Source organism: Callithrix jacchus, chromosome 4 (assembly GCF_049354715.1).
Source record: "Callithrix jacchus isolate 240 chromosome 4, calJac240_pri, whole genome shotgun sequence".
NCBI classification, from domain to species: Eukaryota; Metazoa; Chordata; class Mammalia; order Primates; family Cebidae; genus Callithrix; species Callithrix jacchus.
Window position 1 is genome coordinate 80,639,832 of NC_133505.1, and position 22,178 is coordinate 80,662,009.

Consider the following 22,178-nt stretch of genomic DNA (forward strand, 5'->3'; position numbering starts at 1 on the left):
CTCACATTTAAGTGATTATCAATGTTCTTTTGTTTTCTGGTAAATTTCACCTTTACTTTTTCTACTTGACTACTATAATTTTTTCAGACATTTTAGTAGTACCATCTGGCTTCTGAAGAAAAGGGAATGTCACCATTTAGATTAATTAAAGTTTCTAAACATCTGGAAAATTACCAGACTCCTCGTTAGCCAGGACTAGAATTTCTTCCCATATTTCAACAGGCTCAGAATTGAATAAGAATCATTCATTTTCCTGCCACTAAGAAAACAGGACTATTGGTAGCCAGAAAGACAAGTACCTTTGAAATTATCTCAGCAGTAGATATTTGCTGAATTATTCTTAAATATTGCCTTCGTTTGCAATAACAATAGCTGACATTGAGTGCAGAGCTTATGATGCACTGAGCAGTGGGTTAACCACCTGATACACATTGGTGCAAAAGTAACTACGGTTTTTGCATTGTTGAAATTGCCATTTGATATTGGAATACATTCTTAAATAAATGTGTTTATGTTATACATCGTTTTAATGTACATTTCTTGCTTTTTTTGCTAATGACTTACTACTTGCTATTTATTTGATATATATTTTAGACTATGGAAATGATGTTACAAAAAGCAAATTCAAGGGATTTTGTTATTCAAGTTCAAAATGGGTAGTAAAGTAACAAAGACAACTGGCAACATCAACAACATGTTAGTTCCAGGAACTGCTAACAAACGTACAGTGCAGTGGTAGTTCAAGAAGTTTTACAAAGTAGATGAGAGCATTAAAGAAGAGGAGCACAGTGGCTGGCTGTCGGAAGTTGACAACGATTCTTTTACAAATAGACAAGAAGTTGCTGAAGAACTCAATGTCGACCATTCTACAAACATTCGGCACTTGAAGCAAACTGGAAAGGTGAAAAAGCTTGGTAAGTGGATGCCTCCCGGACCGAGCAAAATTTTTAAAAAATCGTCATGTTGAAGCATTGTCTTCTCCTATTCTATGCAATAACTATAAACCATTTCTCAACCTGATTGTGACGCACAAAGAAAAGTGGATTCTATACAACAACCGGCGATGACCAGCTCAGTGGTTGGACTGAGAAGAAGCTCCAAAGGATTTCCCAAAGCCAAACTTGCACCAATAAAAGGTCACAGTCACTGTTTGGTGGTCTGCTGCCGAACTGAACTACTAAAGTTTTCTGAATCCTGGTGAAACCATTACATCTGAGAAATATGCTTAGCAAATCCATGTGAGGCAGCGAAAACTGTAATGCCTGCAGCTGGCCTTGGTCAACAGAAAGGGCCTAATGCCTTGCAACAATGCCAGACCACACGTTTCACAACCAACTCTTCAAAAGCTGAATAAATTGGGCTATGAAGCTTTGCCTCACCCGCCATATTCACCAGACCTCTCGCCAACCTACTACTACTTCGTCAAGAGTCTTGACAATTTTTTGCAGGGAAAACACTTCCACAACAGCAGGATCCAGAAAATACTTTCCAAGAGTTCATCGAATCCTGAAGCATAGATTTTTATGCTACAGGTATAAACAAACTTATTTCTCACTGGCAAAAATGTGTTGATTGTAATCATTCCTATTTTGATTACTAAAGATGTGTTTGAGCTTAGTTGTAGTAATTTAAAATTCACAGTCTGAAACCACAATTACTTTTGCACCAATCGTTTCCTGACATACTGATGACAGCCTGGTAAAGCAAGTAGTATAATTATTCTTCTTATAAGGAAAATAAGGCTTAGAGAATTGTAGTCATTTGCCCAAACGATATGGACAGCACCTGGGAAAGCCTGAGCTAGAACACAGGTCTGTTTGGATTCTCCATGTGCAAGAAGTCTGAATGGAATATGCCATCACTACTGCATACAAATGCATATTTCACCTTGTCATGAGCTGAAATACGTTTAGTCACAGGGCACAGCATCCCCCAAGAAGTCTCAAACAATAATAAATGATAAAGAATCCCACTGTTCCAGTGGAAGTCTTTCTCTTAGTTGTGCAATAATTCTTTCTTCTAAGACCACATTCTCTTTCCCCACTTCTTCCTCACACTGCCTTTCTACTACTCAATACTTGAGGTTTTCAAAGGAGCTGAATGGTAACTTTGCCCTCATAGTCTTGACTTTTGACTTCTTGGATTGAGAAAGTCATTAATACTTCAGAAACAGAACAATTTTATGACAACTGGATATGAGTAGAATTGGTTTTCAAAAGTAACTGAATTAAGAAAAATTCTAGTTTGTGGATTATTCTATTAAGCCAACTGTACAAAATTTCCTGATAGAAAAATGTTTGTCTTTATATAGCAAATATTCTCAATTTTATTTCATTTTCCAGAAACTTGAGGCAAATCCCAATTGATGGTTCATGTTCATAAGACAAGTTAACCTCCATGAGGAGAAAGACATGCAGTGGTTTGGATGATATCATTGCTTTATGCTGACAAAGGGAAAAAAAAAGAAATACAGCACAGATCACCCATCTTTGTGGGGCTGATGACTTCATGTGTTCTAATCGCCTGCACACACTTCAATTGTATTCAGGTGTCCTTTAAATGTCTTTACTTTCAAATCCCTAGAGCATTTCAAAACATAAAAGAATAACTTAAAATCAGTTGTAATGTATGAAGTCAAGTTGTGTGTTTTTTGAACTCCTCCTGACTTCTGTCTCTTCTAATTGGTCCTGAGATCCCTTGTCTTAGATTAGATCAAAGGACAGAGAGCCTAAATTGAAAACAGACATAGTTACTACATAAACCAATAAAGGAGAAATGTAAAAATTATTCCCATTAAAACACATCCTATGAATGCAACTGAATCTACATGACTGTCAAAGATGTTTATTTGATGTTTAAAGATGTTTATCACTCTGATATTGTGTTAAGAGACCCTGGATACTGTATCAGTCAAGCAATGAACATAAACTTAGTTGCTATGTAAATGTGAAGGCTAGCAAGAGCCAGAAAGTTGAAGAAGAGCTTTGTGATGAACTAATTAAGGTACACCAGAAATTTATTTTATCTAAAATGTCATGCCACAATGCAGAAGTTTCAGGCTCAGTGTGGGCAGGAAGTATAAAAGAAAATGAGTCATCACATTTTGGAACAATTTTTTTCAAATACATAATGGCCCTTAGCCTCCTATCTTCTCTACCCTCCAGCCACCCTACCTCAGCACACACCCAACTCCACACTGGACCTTAAGGTGTCTCATCACCTCATACATCAACATCCTTAGTGTTTGTTTCCTTAACATGCTGAATCTTCCTAAAGATGTTTGCCATTAACCCCAAGGAATCAAAAGAGCTGCATCCCTAACTTATTCTGTAATGCTGGACAAATCACTTAACTCTCTAACCCACAATGTCCTCATCTGTAAAATGAGGACAATAATGCCTTGATGTACTACCCACACTGTATGCATGTGAAATAATAATGCCTGTTCTACTCTCCATATGTATGTGAAAATATTTACTAGAAATATTAAGGCAAGAAGCATTGACCTATCGCAGATTAACTATTGGAGTCATCAAACACTTCTCAATATCCTCACATAGGTAGCACCAGAGACAAAGCCACTTACTTTCAACTGTGAGCATCTAGCACAGGGGTTGGCAAACTTTTTCTTTAAGAGGCAGACATAAATTTTTTAGGCTTTTCAGGCCATATAGTCTCTATTGCATCTACTCAACTGTATTATTGTAGTACAAAGGCAGCAACAAACAATACATAAACGAATGGGTGTGGCTAGAGTTGACCCTCAGCTTTTAGTTTGCCAACCCTAATAGAGACTACGTGACAAAAATGATGAGTGTGTTTAAACTGGGATAAATAGAAATGATTTCTGCCAGTCCTCATTCTGTGCTCTAGTTTACAATAATTAGAAAATTACTGAAAATAATAGAGAAGAAAAAAAAACACCACTTCTTCTCTTCCAGATAAACTGAAGGAGGACATGAACATTAAAGGTTTCTCCCACAAAGTTTGAGGAATCTAAGGTGGAAGAACCTGACATTCTGTTTCCTGGCTAAACTTTGACAGTAGGACTCTGCTGACATTAGCCATCATGCATGGGATAGGCAGACAGGAAATACAGTTCTAGCAACACGTGCCTGTAGAAAGGACGTGATAGCAAGGAATGCCCACAAAGTGTACAGAGGAGATACAGAAGTGGCCATGTACCCAGCAAAGGCGGAAGGTAGCTTGGAGAGGCAGCTGACATACTAACAGGAGAGTCACCAAGGCAGACGGCCTCAAGCAGATCACGCAAACTGGAGTTGAAATGAAAGGCACAGCTGTGCTTGAAGGACTCTGCAGCCTTTGTGTGAGTTATGGTGTGATTCCAAGACAGCAGTAGAGATAGGAAAATTTTACAAGAAAGAACTACGGGCACTACTTCACCAGAAGCCAAGCTGAGAGACGACATCAGAGAATACAGGTAGGATGGGCTTTACAGGCATGTGACCCATTACAGTTACACAGAGCCATGCACTCAGTTTAATGCTCAGATGTAGCTATCTTGAAATTCTTAATTATTTTTGAACAAGGGGACGTACATTTTCATTTTGCACTGTACCCTCCAAATTACATGCCCAGTCCTGATGGCAGCAGGGAAACTAGATATTGGATGTGCTCCCCATCCTACTTCCACCAGACTACCATGCTAGCAAACTCCCCTCCCACTCTCCAACACTGATGTTCAGTATTGTGTGATACCACAAGATACTGGAGGAGAAGAGCTTGGGAGAAGGCAAAGGAAAGATGGAAATGGAATTTTGGTTTGATCTAGGATTGAGTTATGCATATTGAATGCAACAATAACAAAATAATGACCAGATAAAATTTTACCAGAAAATATCCAGGTTAAGTCCTCTACTTCTGTCAGGCATTACAAGAAAGGAGAATAGGATGGGCAAGTTAAGAGCAAAGTTGAATTCATAAAAAAATGATTATTAGATTTGTACCCCTGAGTTGTACGTGTATCTTAACTTTGAAATGTAATACTGATTACAGTTTTATAAACTATAAAGTACTATAGGACTTTCAGACTATGCATGCAAAGGAATTTTTCTTCAAGTCTCATCACTATTCTTCTTTCCCTGATTTTGAAAAAGAAACGCAAGAAGTAAGACTCATCTGGGGCCTGGAGACAGCCAGAGTTCAGTCTTTCCAACAATGAAATGACTGTACAGCTCTTCTCAGAGGAGGCTGGGGAGGACCTCTCAGGAAGAGGGAACGGTACAGGAGTAATCTGTGCTAAACCTATCCATTGCCTCTTTTTCTGTCCCTCCTCATCTCCTTACTTTAGACACATTTCTCATTTTCCCATCTGTGCTCCTCTTCTATGCTTTCACTAGAATTTTAAAATGAATCCCAGTGATATTCTGCTTTTGTAGAGGCCTCTTTACCCCTCACTTCCTTGAAGTGTGCCCCAAGCCCAAACATGACCCCTCATATCCTCTTGAACTCTTTCTTCCAGAATTGTAGAATGGTGCTGAGACATCAAGTTGGTTAAATTTAAATCACATAGCAGCATGACTATTTTAACTCTGGGTTCCTCAGAGTATTTGTTTGGTAACACTAGAGAATCTTTGATTGAAATGAAAATAGAAGTAGCCATTTTTAAAGAGGTTGTTGAAGGAAGAGTGAGGAAGGTATTTCTTTAAATCATATCACTAGCCTATTCTCCTTTGTGAAATAAGCCCAGCAGAGGGAGGGAAGAACACTGCAGACATATCTTTTTCCTCCTCTTCCTTTTCAGCATACCTAATTCCCAAATCCCCCTTTCTCTGCCAAGTGTCAACCTCCTCATTTGAGCCTCAGTCTGATATTCCTTTCTTGGAAAGCCATGCTGAACCTACAGTTCACATATCAGGCATATCTTGGCTCCTAAAACCTGATGTTGAGGGTAGAGGAGCAGGAGTACCAAGGCTATACCAGCCTGCAGGGGCTCTAGGACCATACTGCAAGTGGAAAACCTTCCTCTAAAAGCCTAGGACAGGGGTGCTCAAGCTTCAGTGTACCTCAGAATCCCCTGGAGAGCTTGTTAACAGATTATTGGTCACCACCCCCAGAGTTTCTGATTTTGTGAGTCTGGGGTGGGGTCTGAGAATTTGCATTTCTCACAAGTTTCCAGGTGATGCTCATGCTATTAGTCCCAGGACCACACATGGAGAAACAATGTTCTAGGCCAAGATAGAACTAAGGTCCAGAAAATTGCAAAGAAGCCCCAGAATATGTACCTATTTAAACCAGCAACTCTGCCTTCCCACAATTAAACTAGAAATACTTGGCTTGGTGGGATAAAAATAATATAAACTTTAATTATTTCCATGAAAGGATTATATGCCACATTATCATTCATTTTCCAGCAGGGTCCCTGCTTGAGAGTTTAGACTTGTGGATTACCGAATGATGCCCGACAGACCAAACCTTCTTTGCAGAAATGGTTTCAGTGTGTGTGTGTGTGTTTAATGAGACATTTTTTGGTACCAGATTTCACAAATAATCTATTTAGATCTTGTTGATAAAGTCAGAAGATTTGGCATCACTTGATCTTTAGTCCCGCATAGCTACATCTAGTGGAGTTGAGTAGTAGCTCACTCATTTAGATGGAGCATTTACTAGCTAGTTTACCACAGTGCTTATCACTTACTATTACCTCTTGAGCACTGAGATTACAAGTCAATTGCCATGTATTTATGACTATATTTGTACTGTGTGTGTGTGTGTGTGTGTGTTTATTGCAGAGAAAATTTTCTCTGTACCTAAAGGGAAAAACAAAAGCTACACCAAGAGAGTTTCATGTTTCAATTTAGAAGAAAAAGGAAGAGAGAAATTTTAGTTCTCAGGGGTTTAGTACACAACTCCTCTGCCAGCATCTCTGTTTATTATCCATCTATCCTCCGAAACCAATTGAGTTTGGGTCTAGTCCGGACAAGCCTGGATGGCAACAGGAACGCAAGGGGAGAATGGGTGGAAGCAAGAGGCCAACTCTGTGTGTAGAGTGTTCAAAGAAACCTCTTGGAAAGGAATTGTCCAACAAGAAGAAGCTGTGGTCCATCTACAAGTTTGGTCCAAGGTCAGTGTCACTTTCCACGGGCAGAAGGAGTGCTGTACATAGCAGAGAATGTGTTCCTCAGGATGCCTCCATGGGCATGCAGCCAAAGCTGAGGCCCCTAGTGGGTGTAAATAGAAACAGAAGCACACCAGGAAAGGCTCTGTAAGAACTGTCTATGAAGGAGACAGGGAGTGGATTTGGGGCACTCCTGAATGGTCATTGTTGGAACCAGCAGAGGTAGCAGAGGCATCAATAAATCTTCAAAGGCAGCTCAGGAGCAGAACAGTGTTTGGAAAGCCTAAGGAACATGCCCTGGGGACTACCTCTTAAATTAACCTGGCAGGTGAAGAGAAGGTTCCACAATAGTTCAAGCAGAAATGAAGTCAAGGAAATACGATACTTATCTTTTACTATTAACCCCCAGGCTTTCTCAGCCTGAAAACTATGGGTTATAATTCATTCCACAAATTTTTTGTGTCCCACAATACTACATAACAAGCATACCAGCATCATACTGGATGCAAAGACACACACACACAAAATAAAACATGTTGCTTTCCTCAAGAATGTCGTAGTCTAAGACAGCGGTTGATATGGTTTGGCTTTGTGCCCCCACCCAAATCTTCTCTCAAAGTGTAATTCCGAAGTGTTGAGAGAGGGACCTGGTGGGAGGTGATTGGATCATGGGGGCAGTTTCCCCCATGCTGTTCTCATGATAGTGAGTGAGTTCTCATGAGATCTGATGGTTTCATATTAGGCTATTCTCCCTTCACTTCTCGCTCCTGCTGCCATGTAATATGTGCCTGCTTCCTCTTCTGCCATGATTATAAGTTTCCTGCAGCCTCCTCAGCCATGTGGAACTGTGAATTAATTAAACCTCTTTTGTTTATAAATTACCCAGTCTTGGGCATCTTTATAGCAGTGTGAGAAAAGACTAATACAGTCATCTTCAAATTTGTTTGATAGTTGATAAATAAAAAAGTTAATCACTTATCCTGAAAAATGTATATGTATTTATAAGTGTTATGCTACTCTTCTTATGTTTTAGGCATATTATAAATCATATACAGAAATAGAAAAAATAAGCAAAACAAAATAATTATAACAAATAATATATGTATATAGCATAATAGACATCATAAATATATATAATGAAAGCTCACAGCCCAGTGACTTCTCATGTGAAAACTGGTCTACAAAACAGACATTTAAACAAACTTAAAAAATAAAAGAAAGCTTGGGACATGCTTTAGTAGTGGTTTTATATCTGAGGATTAACTAGACCTAATCCTGAATTAGTAGCAGTCTCATATCTGAGGATTTACTAGACCTAATCCTGAATAACCACTAAGATCATAAGAAATTAGAAACATGCAAAGACAAATGGCTGTGGATTAGGACAGAGGTGCAGGCTTTGAGGATGGAGCATTTCCCAGCTGATGGTACTCTTGCTGGTCCCTAAGAGATGAGTAAGCTCTTTCCAGCCCAAGGAAAAAGCACAAAAACACATAGCTGTTTTGTGGTTTGATGTGAACCTAAAAGGAAAAGTTCAAAATGGAGGATAAGTGCAGCAGAATAATAAGTATGTATACTGCAAAACACAATAGATTAACTCAGGAAAGTTGCATGTTATAATAAGACTACACTCTGAGTTTGCATGTTCAGCCCTCAGTTTGTCCCTCATATGGCACTGTTACCCTTTCACAGCAGAAAAAAAAAAGTGAGCCTTGGTGGTAGCCATGGTAACTAAATACTGAGAGTGAGGGCAGAGAAAGGTCAAGGAATGTTCTATGGTTACACATCAAGAAAGTACAAAACACAGGTTATTTTTAATTTTGGCTATGTTCCTATAATTTTTAATGTCTAAAATTTAAGACGTACATAAATGGTAAAGTCTGTTTTTCATGTAGGCATGAGAAAAAATACTTTCCCAGTAATTTAATACCATCTTCTTATTTTGTTGACACTTTATTTTCATCAGCTGCCATTCAAGCCAACAAAAATGCCCAGAGTGAGTATTTTCCAAATTTGAACCAGGGAGTGTGTCCTTTATCCTTCTTCCCCTTGTTTTCTGTTCACCCCTATTCTTAGTATACTAGCATGACTCACCATCCACAGAACACAAATTGAGAATTGCTTTTCTAGGAGTGCTGGTTTGTTTGCCTTAAGTCGTTCATATGCTGTCATCTAATGACACTTGTGGCCAAGGACAAAGATTTGCCAGACAGCTGACAAACCAGAGTGAGGGTGTAGCATAGCTTATGAACAAAGGACTTCCCCCACACCAGGCACAGCCAGCTGTCCTAGGCAGAGAAGGAGCCTGCTGTATTGGACTCCTGGGCAAACTGAGGTAACAGACCTAAACATCCCTCTGTCCTCTCTACATTTCTGCTCCAAGGGAATATACACAAAGACTAATGGGAGGATAAGAAGAAATATGAAAGAAAACAAATCAAAACCTCAGAAGATAAGAGGAATGTGTTTTAAAAATCTCTTACGGTACCCTATACAAAAGATATTGGCATATGTGAATTTGTGTAAAAATAGTTTCTCGTCTAAGGAATATAAATATCAGAATTCTGCTTGAACAAAAGTCCTAGCCAGGACCAAAGCCTTAGAGGTATTCTATTTCTCCACAGATTTCACTTAGATTGTAAACTAGTGATATCCTCTATTTGGTACACTGTTTCGGTTTTCCCAAAGTAGTCCCACTGTTTTTATTAAATAGTTGTCACTTGCATATTTATAAATACCAAACCCTACATATGAGTGTATCATTGAAAAGGTAATTTTAGAGTAAATCCTTGTCACTTTAAAATTTACCACTCAAAACTAAACTTGAAGACAAGCTTGATATAACTGTTACCTATGAAACTATTTTTAGGATCTACTTTATTGTTTTCATTCATTATATACTTATTGAGTGATTTCAAAAAGCCAGGCCCTTGGTAAAGGAAGGAATTAGAGATGATTTGTGTCAGCATGGACCTCACAGTGGAACAAAATTGTACCCATTGAAAAGATAAATCACAGAGGGAGCTGGAGAAATTAGGAAGATTTTTGCCTATGCTAGCTGATTGGGTACATGAGTAATTTCCAAGTCAACTTTTATTTTAGTTTATCATAAAAATAAATTGATAATTCTTTCACAAAGCCAATTCTGCAATTCTTCCACAAAGCCAGTTCTGCAAAAATGTTACTATGCAAGGCCCATATAGGTTTCATCCACAGTGGTTCAAAGAGAGTGAATTTTTAATGTAGCCTTTTAAAAAATTGAAAAAGTATTCTGTATTCTGGCTGTTGATTTTTTTCAAAGAACAAAATTATAACATATGTACACTGTCAATTCAGAGGTCCCCTACAGATTTGTTCACCTTTCTTCAGAAGAGGATTTTAAATCAATGGAGATTTCTTTATTAAGTCTTAAAATATAAATTAAAGGGTAAATTATTGTTAGGGACTTAACTAACATTTAAATCATGTCTGATTCAGTCCAGATTCCACATTTTTGTGCCTCTGCTGTTTCAAACAATGAGAACTTAAAATCGGGTTCCCTGAAATACAACTTGGCAATAAAATTATGGCCTCTCAAACTCTGCTTCCACCCATGACTGGGGACCAAAAGACTCCCCTCAAAGACCCTTACTTAGCTATTTCTAGATTTCCCCAAAGGTGGGAGGGATGAACAACTCTGCGAGGAGGAGGAGGAGAAGAAGAAGAAGAAGGAGGAGAAGAAGAAGGAGGAGGAGGAGGAGGAGGAAGAGGAGGAGGAGGAGGAGGAGGAGGAGGAGGAGGAGGAGGAGGAGGAGGAGGAGGAGGAGGAGGGGAAGGAGAAGGACACTTTTATAAAAAGCTTTCATTGTAACCATGTATGTACCTAAGCTGGGAGCAGGGATGGCTCCTGAGTCCTGAGTTCCTTCTAAGAACAGGAGATCTAATGGGAGTAATCTGGTTAAAAGTGGGTACAAGGGAATCACAGATTACCTTGAGGCTGCATTTGCTTAGAAATAACACTTTTGTCACAAATCAATAATTATATGGTGGAGCTTTACAGAGTTGCTAATGGAACTTATGGGATAGATAAAGCCCTGTCCCAAAGCTATTTTTTGATGATGAGACAGGTAGAGAGAATTCATCTCTTTCTAACTCATTTCGGGTTGCTGATTTGTGCTGACAATATGCCAGAGTGTGGTGAAGTTTTAATGGACACTGGCAGAAATCCTTTGGGTACAGGTCAAGACAAACAAAGGAAAATGATGTGCTTATAAGCCAGCTCTCCAGAAAAAGAAAAAGGAAAAAAAAAAAAGGACTTGATTGGTACCATTTGCACTTTCCATGTTGTAAATACCCACATCATGGCCAATTTCAGGCTACCAGCATGACATCACTGAACGCAGAGTTGAGAAGAGATGAGCACAATCAGTTCCTGCAAGCCAATGCCAGCTGGCTCCAGCACACCACTGAGAAAGGGCCAAATAACTCCTGTGGCCTCAACTCCCTGCTCTCACTTTTCCATGCGGATGGAATCAGATGGGAGAAACTTCCCTGCATTCCTAAGTAAAATATTATGAAGACAGAACTTGGAGAGACAGATACACCCGATAAACCTGACATCATTTGCTGTGCCATTTATTTAACCCTCTGTCTGCCTGATGAGAATAAAGCACATGCCTCAGTCCACAGTATTATGGCTAGTTCAAAGCAGACAGAATTGCATGGAAAAGGAGGAAAAAATCAGAAGGAAATAATTTGTCTTCTTAAAGTATATGACAATAAGCTAGAGAGAAAATATGTGGGTTTGTACGGACAAACTTAAAACAAATGGGCTCTGTAAAGAAAACAAGCTGGATTTTGAATTGCAGTCAGTGTTTTGTCTTGTTTTTCTTTCTTTTATTAGAAATAAAGCTTAGTTCATAAGAATATTGGCTTTCTCATCTTCCTCACAATCCTCATTTCAGCAATCGCCTTGGCCAGAGACGCCTCATGGGAGAGCCTGAGTCTGTGATATTTCGGTAACAGTTGCTGATGTGTTGATACAGTCAGGAATCTCTCCTTGCTCACTATGAGGTAACTGCCTTAAGTGCAGTCCAAAAAGATGATGTCAAAGATATATACAAACAAATGGTGACTTTGAAGACTTCTAATGAATCTCTAATGAAACAAGCAGAGATGTGCTCATTGGTCAGGGTCCTTCATGATCTGCTGAGAACATGTTTGAGCTGGGGAGAACTGTCATCAAGAACCAAGAATTAGTCATTAGTAACATTAGCTAAGAGACTAACTGGACTTTCCAAAGCAATTAACTGCTAACTGAACATTTCAAAGAAATTAGCTGCTTGCTTTGTGCCTCAGTTTCTCCAATCCTAGTTAAGAAATCATTAACTGTTGTATTTTTCGTAGGAGTAAGTTATAAGATTTCATGAATTAATTTATTGAAAAGAAATAATTTTAAAATAAAGATTTTAAAGACAAGGCCCTGTATATCATGGCTGTCTTAGCCAAGCTGCATTGTAACAACTCCTGCATTATCTCTGTAACATTCCATTATGTGGCACAGTGACATTTGAAAGATAACCTGTTTTACTGTCATGAATTTCAGGATATGCTTCTTCTAGCTGTGTGTAGTTGTATGCTTGCTAGTGGTCTTTTGGGGCAGGAAGTATTAGCCAAAGAAGGTTAATGCTTCATCATAGGTTATATATAAATAGTGAAGCAATAAAAGACATAGTACTATGTTTTTTGTCATTCACTAAGCTGTGATATAAATCCAACATCTGGACCTCACTCTTTGGAGCCAGCTTATTCACAGCAACTGATGAGTATAGCCAGCCTGGGGATTTTGCTTTTCTTCTTATCCTTTATTTCACAGGGCTTTGATTAGAAAGCCTTAGATAAATTTAACCCAAGTAAGATATAAAAACGGAAACCGAAATTATACTTATTTTTGTCTGCATATTATAGCTTTGGTATAAATACCATTTCTTTCATCCCACAAGATCATAAACTGCTTGAGGGCAAAAACTGTCTAATTCACTCTTGTAACCCCATTAGCAATTAGCATAGGGTTTTCAAATAATGCACAAGCAATAGATGTTGGTATAATTGGATTAGGCTGAAAAAAAGGCAGGGTATGGGAAAATGCAATGGATATCAGTACATTCTACTTGATCTCCAAGCTTCACTCTGGCTTAGATAAATTGAAGAATGTAAAAAATGTGGACTGATATCTCAAAAGTCCTCAGAATCATAATGCCCCTACTAGAATGCAACTAGTAGAAGCAACTAGAATGTTGCTTCTACTCATGGACTCTTTATTAAGATGAGGAATTGACAGTGTTTCCCAGAAATTACAGAGAAGTCAGAAAAGCCAAACTGTGACTAAAAGGTTAAGAAACTAGAAAGATTTTGAATGACTCCAATAGGAAAAACTAAACTCTGCCAGAGACAGAGGTTACAAAGAAGCTGCTGACCAATTTGATAGGCCAATATTACACTCTCCCCAGATAACCTCTAATGAAATCTCTCCAGATCTTTGAATTCTCTCCTCAGCATGTTAACACAGAAGTCCTGCATTATAGCAATCCCCTGGTTCATTGAGAGAAGGAAATCTAAGCTACTAAAAGCTCTGAGAAAAGGAGACCATCCTGGCTAACATGGTGAAACTCCATCTCTACTGAAAATACAAAAAATTAGCCCAGCATGGTGGCATGTGCCTGTAGTCCCAGCTACTTGGGAGTCTGAGGCAGGAGAATCACTTTTAACCCAGGAGGTGGAGGTTGCAGTGAGCTGAGATCCTGCCATTGCACTCTAGCCTTGGTGACAGAGCGAGATTCTGTCTAAAAATTGGTTAAATGGATAGTAAGAAAATATGGTCATGATTGGAGTGTGCAAACACATGTTCTCTGTCTCTTCGTGAATAGAACAAAAGTTACAATGTACAAACATATGTGGAAGTCCTTAAAATATGAAGGAGGGCAGGCATAGGACAATAAAAAGTAAACTATTCTTAATGCTGTAAAACAAAGAGTATAGTCACTCCTTGGGATAAGTCAAGAAGCTCAGGTTTGAAAGGATTTAGATAAATAAATAGATTATCAATTTATAATAGGATGCTAATAAGAAGTTATAAATATTTATGTACCACTCTAGCCTTTGAGGAGAATGTCCTAGAGAGTAAGTGTCATATTATTTGACAAAGGACATTGGGGATTCTTATCCAAAATAAAACTTTAGGTTTGAAAGACCACACATGAACTAGCACACGGTAAGTTCTTCCTAACATTGAAGTACAAATTAGGCCATTGCTAAGAAGTAATTCTCAATTAAAGAGGGAAGTTCATCAGCAAATATTTCCTATTATACTAAATAAACCAGTCAACAAATATTTCTTGAGAATTTATTAAATGCAAATCACCATGGATATATCCTACCTCACCTCAGTCAATAGGAAAATATATACATTTGCATGACCACATATTATTGCTATAATGGTTTGCTTTTCTTGTTAATATAGAAGTCAATATTTTAGGAGTTTAAACTTGTTAAAAATATATTTGCGTTCAGCAGATGACACAAATAAAATAGGAAAATAACTTCTGGATTTTTTTAAGAACTTGATTTTGAAAATCCATCATGAGTTCTTTCAGTAACTTTTTGGGAACTAAAATTATTTCAGAATAAAAAGTTTTAAAAATACATTGTGGCAAAATGAAAATGAAAAGCAAATAAGCACTAAGATGCAAGTTGATCTTTTAAAATGCTCAACTCCAAGTCAATAAAATTCTAAGAATCTGGAAATTCTGGATTCCATCTGCCCTCTCCAACCTTCATGGCAAATCAATTAGGTTTACTGCCAAGCCCGTGATTGTGCAGTAAGTGAAGGAGAAGTTGCAGGTGAAGAGAATTTTCACTATGGAGGGCTTTACTGAAGACATTAAAGAACATTTGTACTATTAAAAGCCATGCAACCAGTAAGAGCGAAATGCTGAGACCCATCTACAAAGTGGGATGGCAGGCCAGATTGACTTCTTGTGATAAAGAATCATATAACTCCATGAGACCACAGATGAGGGCCCACTGAGAAATGCCCCCACCAAATTGCCACTCTGGTCTTTGACTCCACTGACTTCTCTTAAGAAATGGGTATGACAGGCTAGGTGTGGTGGCTCAGCATGTAATCCCAGTAATTTGGGAGGCCAAGGTGTATGGATCTCCTGAGGCTGAGAGCTCGAGACCAGCCTGACCAACATGGAGAAACCTCACCTCTACTAAAAATACAAAATTAGCTGGTTGTGGTGGCATATGCCTGTAATCTCAGTTACTCGGGAGGCTGAGGCAGGACGATCACTTGAACCCAGGAAGCAGAGGTTGTGGTGAGCCGAGAGGGTGCCATTGCACTCCAGCCTGGGCAACAAGAGTGAAACTTGATTTCAAAAAGAAAGAAAGGAAGAAAGGAAGGAAGGAAGGAAGGAAGGAAGGAAGGAAGGAAGGAAGGAAGGAAGGAAGGAGGGAGGGAGGGAGGGAGGGAGGGAGGGAGGGAGGGAGGGAGGGAGGGAGGGAAGGAAGGAAGGGAAGGAAGGAGGGAGGGAGGGAGGGAAGGAAGGGAAAGAAAGAGAAGGGAGGGAGGGAAGAAGGAAGGAAGGAAGGAAGGAAGGAAGGAAGGAAGGAAGGAAGGAAGGAAGGAAGGAAGGAAGGAAGGAAAAGAAAGAAAGAGAAATTGGTATGACAGAAGAGTGAAACTTTCTCTTTTTCCCACTCTATTTCATAATTCCACATCTACACACATGCAAGATCCCCATCCAGTGTCATCCGTGGAGTTAGCCCTCCCTGATTCCTTAACACCCCTGCAAAGGATGAAGGACCAAAGAGTTCTCACAAGGGCAATCTTTTTACTATTAGAGAGGAAACAAAGAAGGGAGAAAATGTTCAAAGTGAACCTATATATAGCTTTATATTTATGATCTGCAATGAAAAATCTTGGAGTGAAAGTGAAAAGTTTCTTAGTTGTTTGGGGAAATAATTTCCTAACTTATTTGTCCAATTTTTAGATCAGATGAAAAATGAAGATTATTAGAAAATTTGTAGTTAGAATTCATTCTGCTCCCAGAACATCTATTAAACAAAAATAAAGTCAATCTATAGATTTTCTTTTTCTTTAGACATTTTATTCTCCAAATTATACTACTTATTTAATGCTCTTTATAACATAAGCCAAAACAGCAGAAAGAAAAGCATATATTTGTAAATGTTTATGCCAAAAGCACTAGCATTACAAGCATCAATTAATTTTAATAGACTATCAGAGAAATAAACAATTTTAAAATCCATTTGAAAAATTTACCAATTTTTAAAAACATTTTTCTGAAAAACTTAAATATTTTGGAAACACAATCTAACATGATTTTAAGGGGGAAAATTGGTATATCCCTGACTTTTAGTGAGTCACTGGGTGGCTCACTTCACTTTCCTGTATCTTATTTGTCAAATAATGGAATTGTACTTCATTAGAAGTTGCAAACTGGTGACCTATTGGCCATAACCAGTCTGTGGACATGTCCTATTTGCCCAGCAAGTTTTCAAAATTGGGAAATTTCACATTCAAATTCTGCTTTCTCATTTCTCTTAAACAATTGTAAGATTGGCAACACTGGGCCTACATTCCCATGTAGCAACAAAAGGCATACACTGAATAGCAGCTGTCCCCTTTGGATAAGGCATAAACTCCTGGTGCTATGTTATCTGCTTGACTGCTTAGGCATCTAAGTTTTTGATAAAATAGATTATCTCTAAATTTTCTTTCAGTTCTGACATTCTCATATTAGGCTGAGCTGTATAGCAAAAGGGCCATTTAATCTCTTGAAGCCTCAGCTTTATTTGAATATGGGGATAATAATAATATCTGACTACCATTTGAGCTTTGTAGAGAAAAAATTAAGTCATCAATGGTGGCTACTCAGCACAGCACTAGGCATGTAAAAAATAATAAATAGTAGAGGTAAGAGCAAAGGCAAATAATGGTAAACACAATGACTCAAATATAATTCTATGTTGATCAATCCAATCTAACGTACCGATTCTTCTCTTCCAAATGCAGCATTGATCCCAGCAAAAAATCAGTTATTTGCCTCTAATTTTCAGATACATTTCCCTCAGTTAATACTAAACAGGTTGTGATTCTTAAATGAGATTCAGCCAATTAAAAGAAGTATTCTTTGAGTGTCTCTGGTTCTCATATTCTTCACTTCTGGTTGAAATAGCTATCAATATTTGATTTGTAGTAAACTTTGATCCTATTTGATCCACAGTCTACTATTGGTTATTCTTGTCAAATACAAATAACCAGTTTAACAGAGAGTGTTCCTGCTGGGTTTCTCATTGATACAAGAGCCACAAATGAGCCCACACAGGACCCCACAGGAGTTTTTGTCATAGGTGTTCCCCCTATTGTAAGTTGCTTTACAGTCAGTCTATCACTTGCCACTCACCTAGCTCACTTCCTCAGCCACATCCTTTATATACTAGACTGCTTTATTAATAATGAAACTTAAATGGACCTGTTCCAGTGTGTAACTGGCACAGATTTATCCACACTTTAAGAGCTTCATTTTTAAATTAAATTGACTTACACATACTGCTCCTGTGTATATGTATATTTGTAGGGAAAAAACTTTATAAGCTCTGGCCCAGCAATACCTTAGGACATGTAATAATATTTCAGACAATTTAAAATAATTCATAACCTCCATGAAGTTTGTTTTATTGGTATTTTTACCTGTAATTGTATAAATGTTACTTATATCACCTCAGAACTTGTGACTGATTAAAGAGAACTGGGCCATATAAAGGGTGTTCTACTGACTTTCAGTCCAGCATAAATTTGAGGCTGAGACAAGATAGAAATGGAGCTGCAGTAGGCAGTGCATTCTGACTTCCACACCTACCTCCATTCCCCTCCTCCCATCTCTGCAATAACCACTCTACCGCAAGTGCAGCCCCTCCAACTTACACACTTCAAAGCGCTTAGAAAAATATTTTCAACACAAAAGTAGTTTTGTGTCAATTCTCTGCTCAAGATTCTTGAGTCATTTGCCAAGATTTTTTGAGCTCTTCCCCAAAATAAACTTCTTACTCTAACAAGACCTAAGCTTTTCAAGGTCTTTATACTCTCTTCTCGTCCTTTGCCTCAAAGTACCCTATACTAAGCCATGTCCTTCTAATCTTTGTTCCCTAAACACACCAGCCTTTCTCAATGCCTCTGGAACTCTGCCTCTCTCCTGTTCCTTACACGATTAATCTTATTATTCCTCAATCTTAATGCAAGCATTACTTTCCCTTCCCTGGTTTCCCTAGGAAAACTTAGCTGCTGCTTTTCTTACTCTCCTTGAACACTGGTTCACATGCAGCTATGGCAGCCACCATTGTTATTTGCCTATATGTGCACTTCTTGAATGCAGGAACCACATTTAAATTTTGTTTTACCCCCAGCACCTAATACATCGTAGCACACCATAGCCAACACAATATCTGTTAAATATTGAATAAACCTGCTAAATGTTTATAGTCTATACATTTTTAGATTCTATTCTGCAAAGCCGTAAGACTGTGCTTCTTACACTAATTACTGTAATTCTTACACTAGTTAACAATATATTTTTGCACTGACTTTTTAACACATTTTTCTTTCTTCATTTATTCCTTTGGTACAGTCTGTGCTTAATACCTATTAACAATAATAAACTATGCAATCCCAACAATATGGCAAGATCATTATTTTGCTGAATCTTACAAATGTAAAACTTTCTAAGTATTTATAGTATATTTGTTGTAAAATTTAAAGTATCACTATGCCATAGACTACTTTGAGAACTAATTTTAAAATATATAATTAGATTTATAGAGAAAGAACTTAAGAGACTTTGACTTATAATCACCCAATTTTCAAAACTCACAAAATTTTCATTTTCTGAAGCTATTGCTACAGTTAGATTCTCCTTAAGAATTTATATTTAGGCCGGGCGCGGTGGCTCAAGCCTGTAATCCCAGCACTTTGGGAGGCCGAGGCGGGTGGATCACGAGGTCAACAGATCGAGACCATCCTGGTCAACATGGTGAAACCCCGTCTCTACTAAAAATTACAAAAAATTAGCTGGGCACGGTGGTGCGTGCCTGTAATCCCAGCTACTCAGGAGGCTGAGGCAGGAGAATTGCCTGAACCCAGGAGGCGGAGGTTGCGGTGAGCCGAGATTGCGCCATTGCACTCCAGCCTGGGTAACAAAAGCGAAACTCCGTCTCAAAAAAAAAAAAAAGAATTTATATTTATTAGAATATATTTACTCTTCAAAATAAATCCTCCAGTTGTTTCATTCACCATTCAAATCTTCCTCTTCACAGCTAATGATAGATACCATGCTAACCACTATGGAGAAGTAGTTTGCAGCTCCAGTCACTATAAAATATTATAAACTCCTATACTAATCAAGGCAAAGCCCAAATTCTCTACAGTGACATATCTGTTTTTTATTATAGTAGTTGAATGCTGTGGGTGTAACCAGTACCCATCTCAGTAAAATCTCCCTCTTGCATGTTTAGCCTAAACCTTAAATGAGCTAACCTACATTTCACAGTCATTCACAGAGAAGACTGTTGCTATACAGAATGGCATGCTTCCCATGAAAGTGCTAGGCACCTCAATGGTTTCAAATCCATGGTGGCTTCTTTAGCGGTAAACATTTTATTTACCTGGGTTCACACTCCTTGACTTTCACTTGGACAAACCTGAAAGCTTAAGGAAGCTAGAACTGCCAACTTTTGCATAGTTTCTAGCCGCAGCCATCAATCTCTCGCTGGCAATAAAAGGAGACTAAACCTTGGTTTGCCCCAGTTCACCTGGGAAGATGATGACTCTTTCATTGCATCTGAGCCAAGGATGACGTTCTCCAGCAAATGTAAACTGGGCGCACAACATTCCAACAGTTCTATAATTTGGGGAGTTGGATTCTTTACACACAATGTGGCACATGTCCTGAACTGGCTAATTGAGCCAGTTGCTTCTAAAAAAGCTAATGCCAAGAATCTGCCCAATCATTTAAAACACCTTTCCTTTTTGTTTTTTTAAATAGTCAATGTTCATTTCCTTGGTTAACATTGGTGTCATATCAAATGAAGTCACTGAACCTTAGGGAGGAGACAACTTGCCTCCAGAAAGATAGCATATTATTCCGAGGAGATGTTTAGTCAAAACCAAAAATAAACAAGTAAGGTGTAAGGTTGGTATGAACAACTCTACAGACTTCTGTGGTATTAAAATACCTTTACATATTTTTAGCTAAAACAAAGTTTAAGTGCAAGTAGGGAAAAAAAGAAAGAAAATGGTTATAAACACAGAAAAGTAGAATTTTAAATTTCTTTAAAGAATTTTCTTTTTTTCTCTGCAAGAAACACTGGTAGTAAAACTGAGAATTTAATTCCCTGAAAATCAGGTGTAATATACATTTACCTTCTTCCTTTGCTTTTAATTGGCAGGAAGCATTTTCAATGAAAACTCTAGTTCACCACACATTAGCTTGAGCCAAGAATAGCATTTCCAAATCTCAGAAGACCTTTGGATGAAGTCAAGGTCTACTAAGGAAAACTGTTCAGTGAGCCCTGGGATTCCACTGACCATTTGAAGAGAAGAGGAGATCAATTCTCTCCATCACTGGGTTTGTAGACATGTGATTTATTTAATGAAGCTGAGATGATTTAAAATATTCATAGGATAGAAAGATAGATGGAAGCTAGTTGTTTAGGGAATAAAGAATAGTGAATTTTGAAAGCTAATGTTAAGGCCTGAAAGGTACTGAAATTGTTTTTGCATTCCAGGTATATGGGATTTTGATCAAGGATACTTTGGAACGATATTTATTTTTTAACTGTGACTCAAGACCTTTACAGTGTGTCCTCAGCTAAATATCCAGGTGAGGCTACATGTACTAAATCTTCATCTTAAAAGCAAACTGTATTTAAAAAACTAAGTGCACCCAGAGGTTGTTACAAATACAAATCAGACCTCTTTTCCTATTCTTTGAAGATTGAGCCCTTGAAGAAATCAAACCATGTATCAATATAGAAGAAAGGGAGTTTCTTCAGAATTCTTCATTGGCACTTTTCAAATAGAAAAAGATAAAAATAATTGCAATATTACTTTATTTTTATGGGGACCCATTCCCTACATGTAGAATAATACCTCCCACATAGATGAGGAAAAAGTCTTTGTAATTTTGCTTCAAAGATAGCATGCCAGACACTAAATAAGTCTGAAATATTTGTTTATATTTGAACATTCAAATCTATTAAATTAACTTTAACCTGGATGGTAAACACACAGCATGGATTTTGTCATACCTTCCTCTTAGATCACTAATTAGTTGTGGTATCCTTTGACTGCTGAGCCTGAAAACATTCTCAGAAGCCTTCTCAACACACTACTGGACCAGCCTCTACTAATAGGTGAGCGTTCTTTTTTATAAGGATATGTATTTAGCATTTCTGATCTCTATTCTTTTACAATGAAACGTGTTTAATTCTTATGTGCTACTACTGTATACATAAGATATTAAATACATCCCTCTAAAGATAAATGCCTTACAAAGACTTCATGTCCAAGAACCTAAAAGCAAATGCAACAAAAACAAAGATAAATTGATGCGACTTAATTAAACTAAAAAGCTTCTGCACAACAAAGGAAAAAAGCAGCAGAGTAAACACACAACACACAGAGTAGAAGAAAATCTCTGCAATCTATATATCCGACAAAGAACTAATATGCAGAATCTATAAGGATTTTAAACAAACAAACAAACAAAACAAATAATCACATTTAAAAGTGGGCTAAGGACATGGATAGACAATCCTCAAAAGAAGATATACAAATAGCCAGTGAACATGAAAAGTGCTCAACATCACTAATGATCAGAAAAACGTAAATCATAACCACAGTGTGATACCATCTAACTCCTGTAAAAATGGCCATAATAAAAAAAAAATCAAAAAACAGTAGATGTTGGCATAGATGCAGTGAACAAGGAATACTTTTACACTGCTGGTGAGAATGTAAAGTAGTACAACCACTACGGAA

The 22,178-nt window shown here is 37.9% G+C and overlaps 1 protein-coding gene and 1 pseudogene across 6 annotated transcripts in view; one reads left to right on the forward strand and one right to left on the reverse strand.

The window, feature by feature from the left end:
* FILIP1 (filamin A interacting protein 1) overlaps positions 1-22,178 on the reverse strand; it is a 217,429-nt gene that overhangs the window by 135,190 nt on the left and 60,061 nt on the right. The gene's annotated exons all lie outside the window — the stretch shown is intronic.
* The window catches only part of LOC118153058 (ubiquitin-conjugating enzyme E2 variant 1 pseudogene), a 37,162-nt pseudogene continuing 16,047 nt past the window's right edge, over positions 1,064-22,178 (forward strand).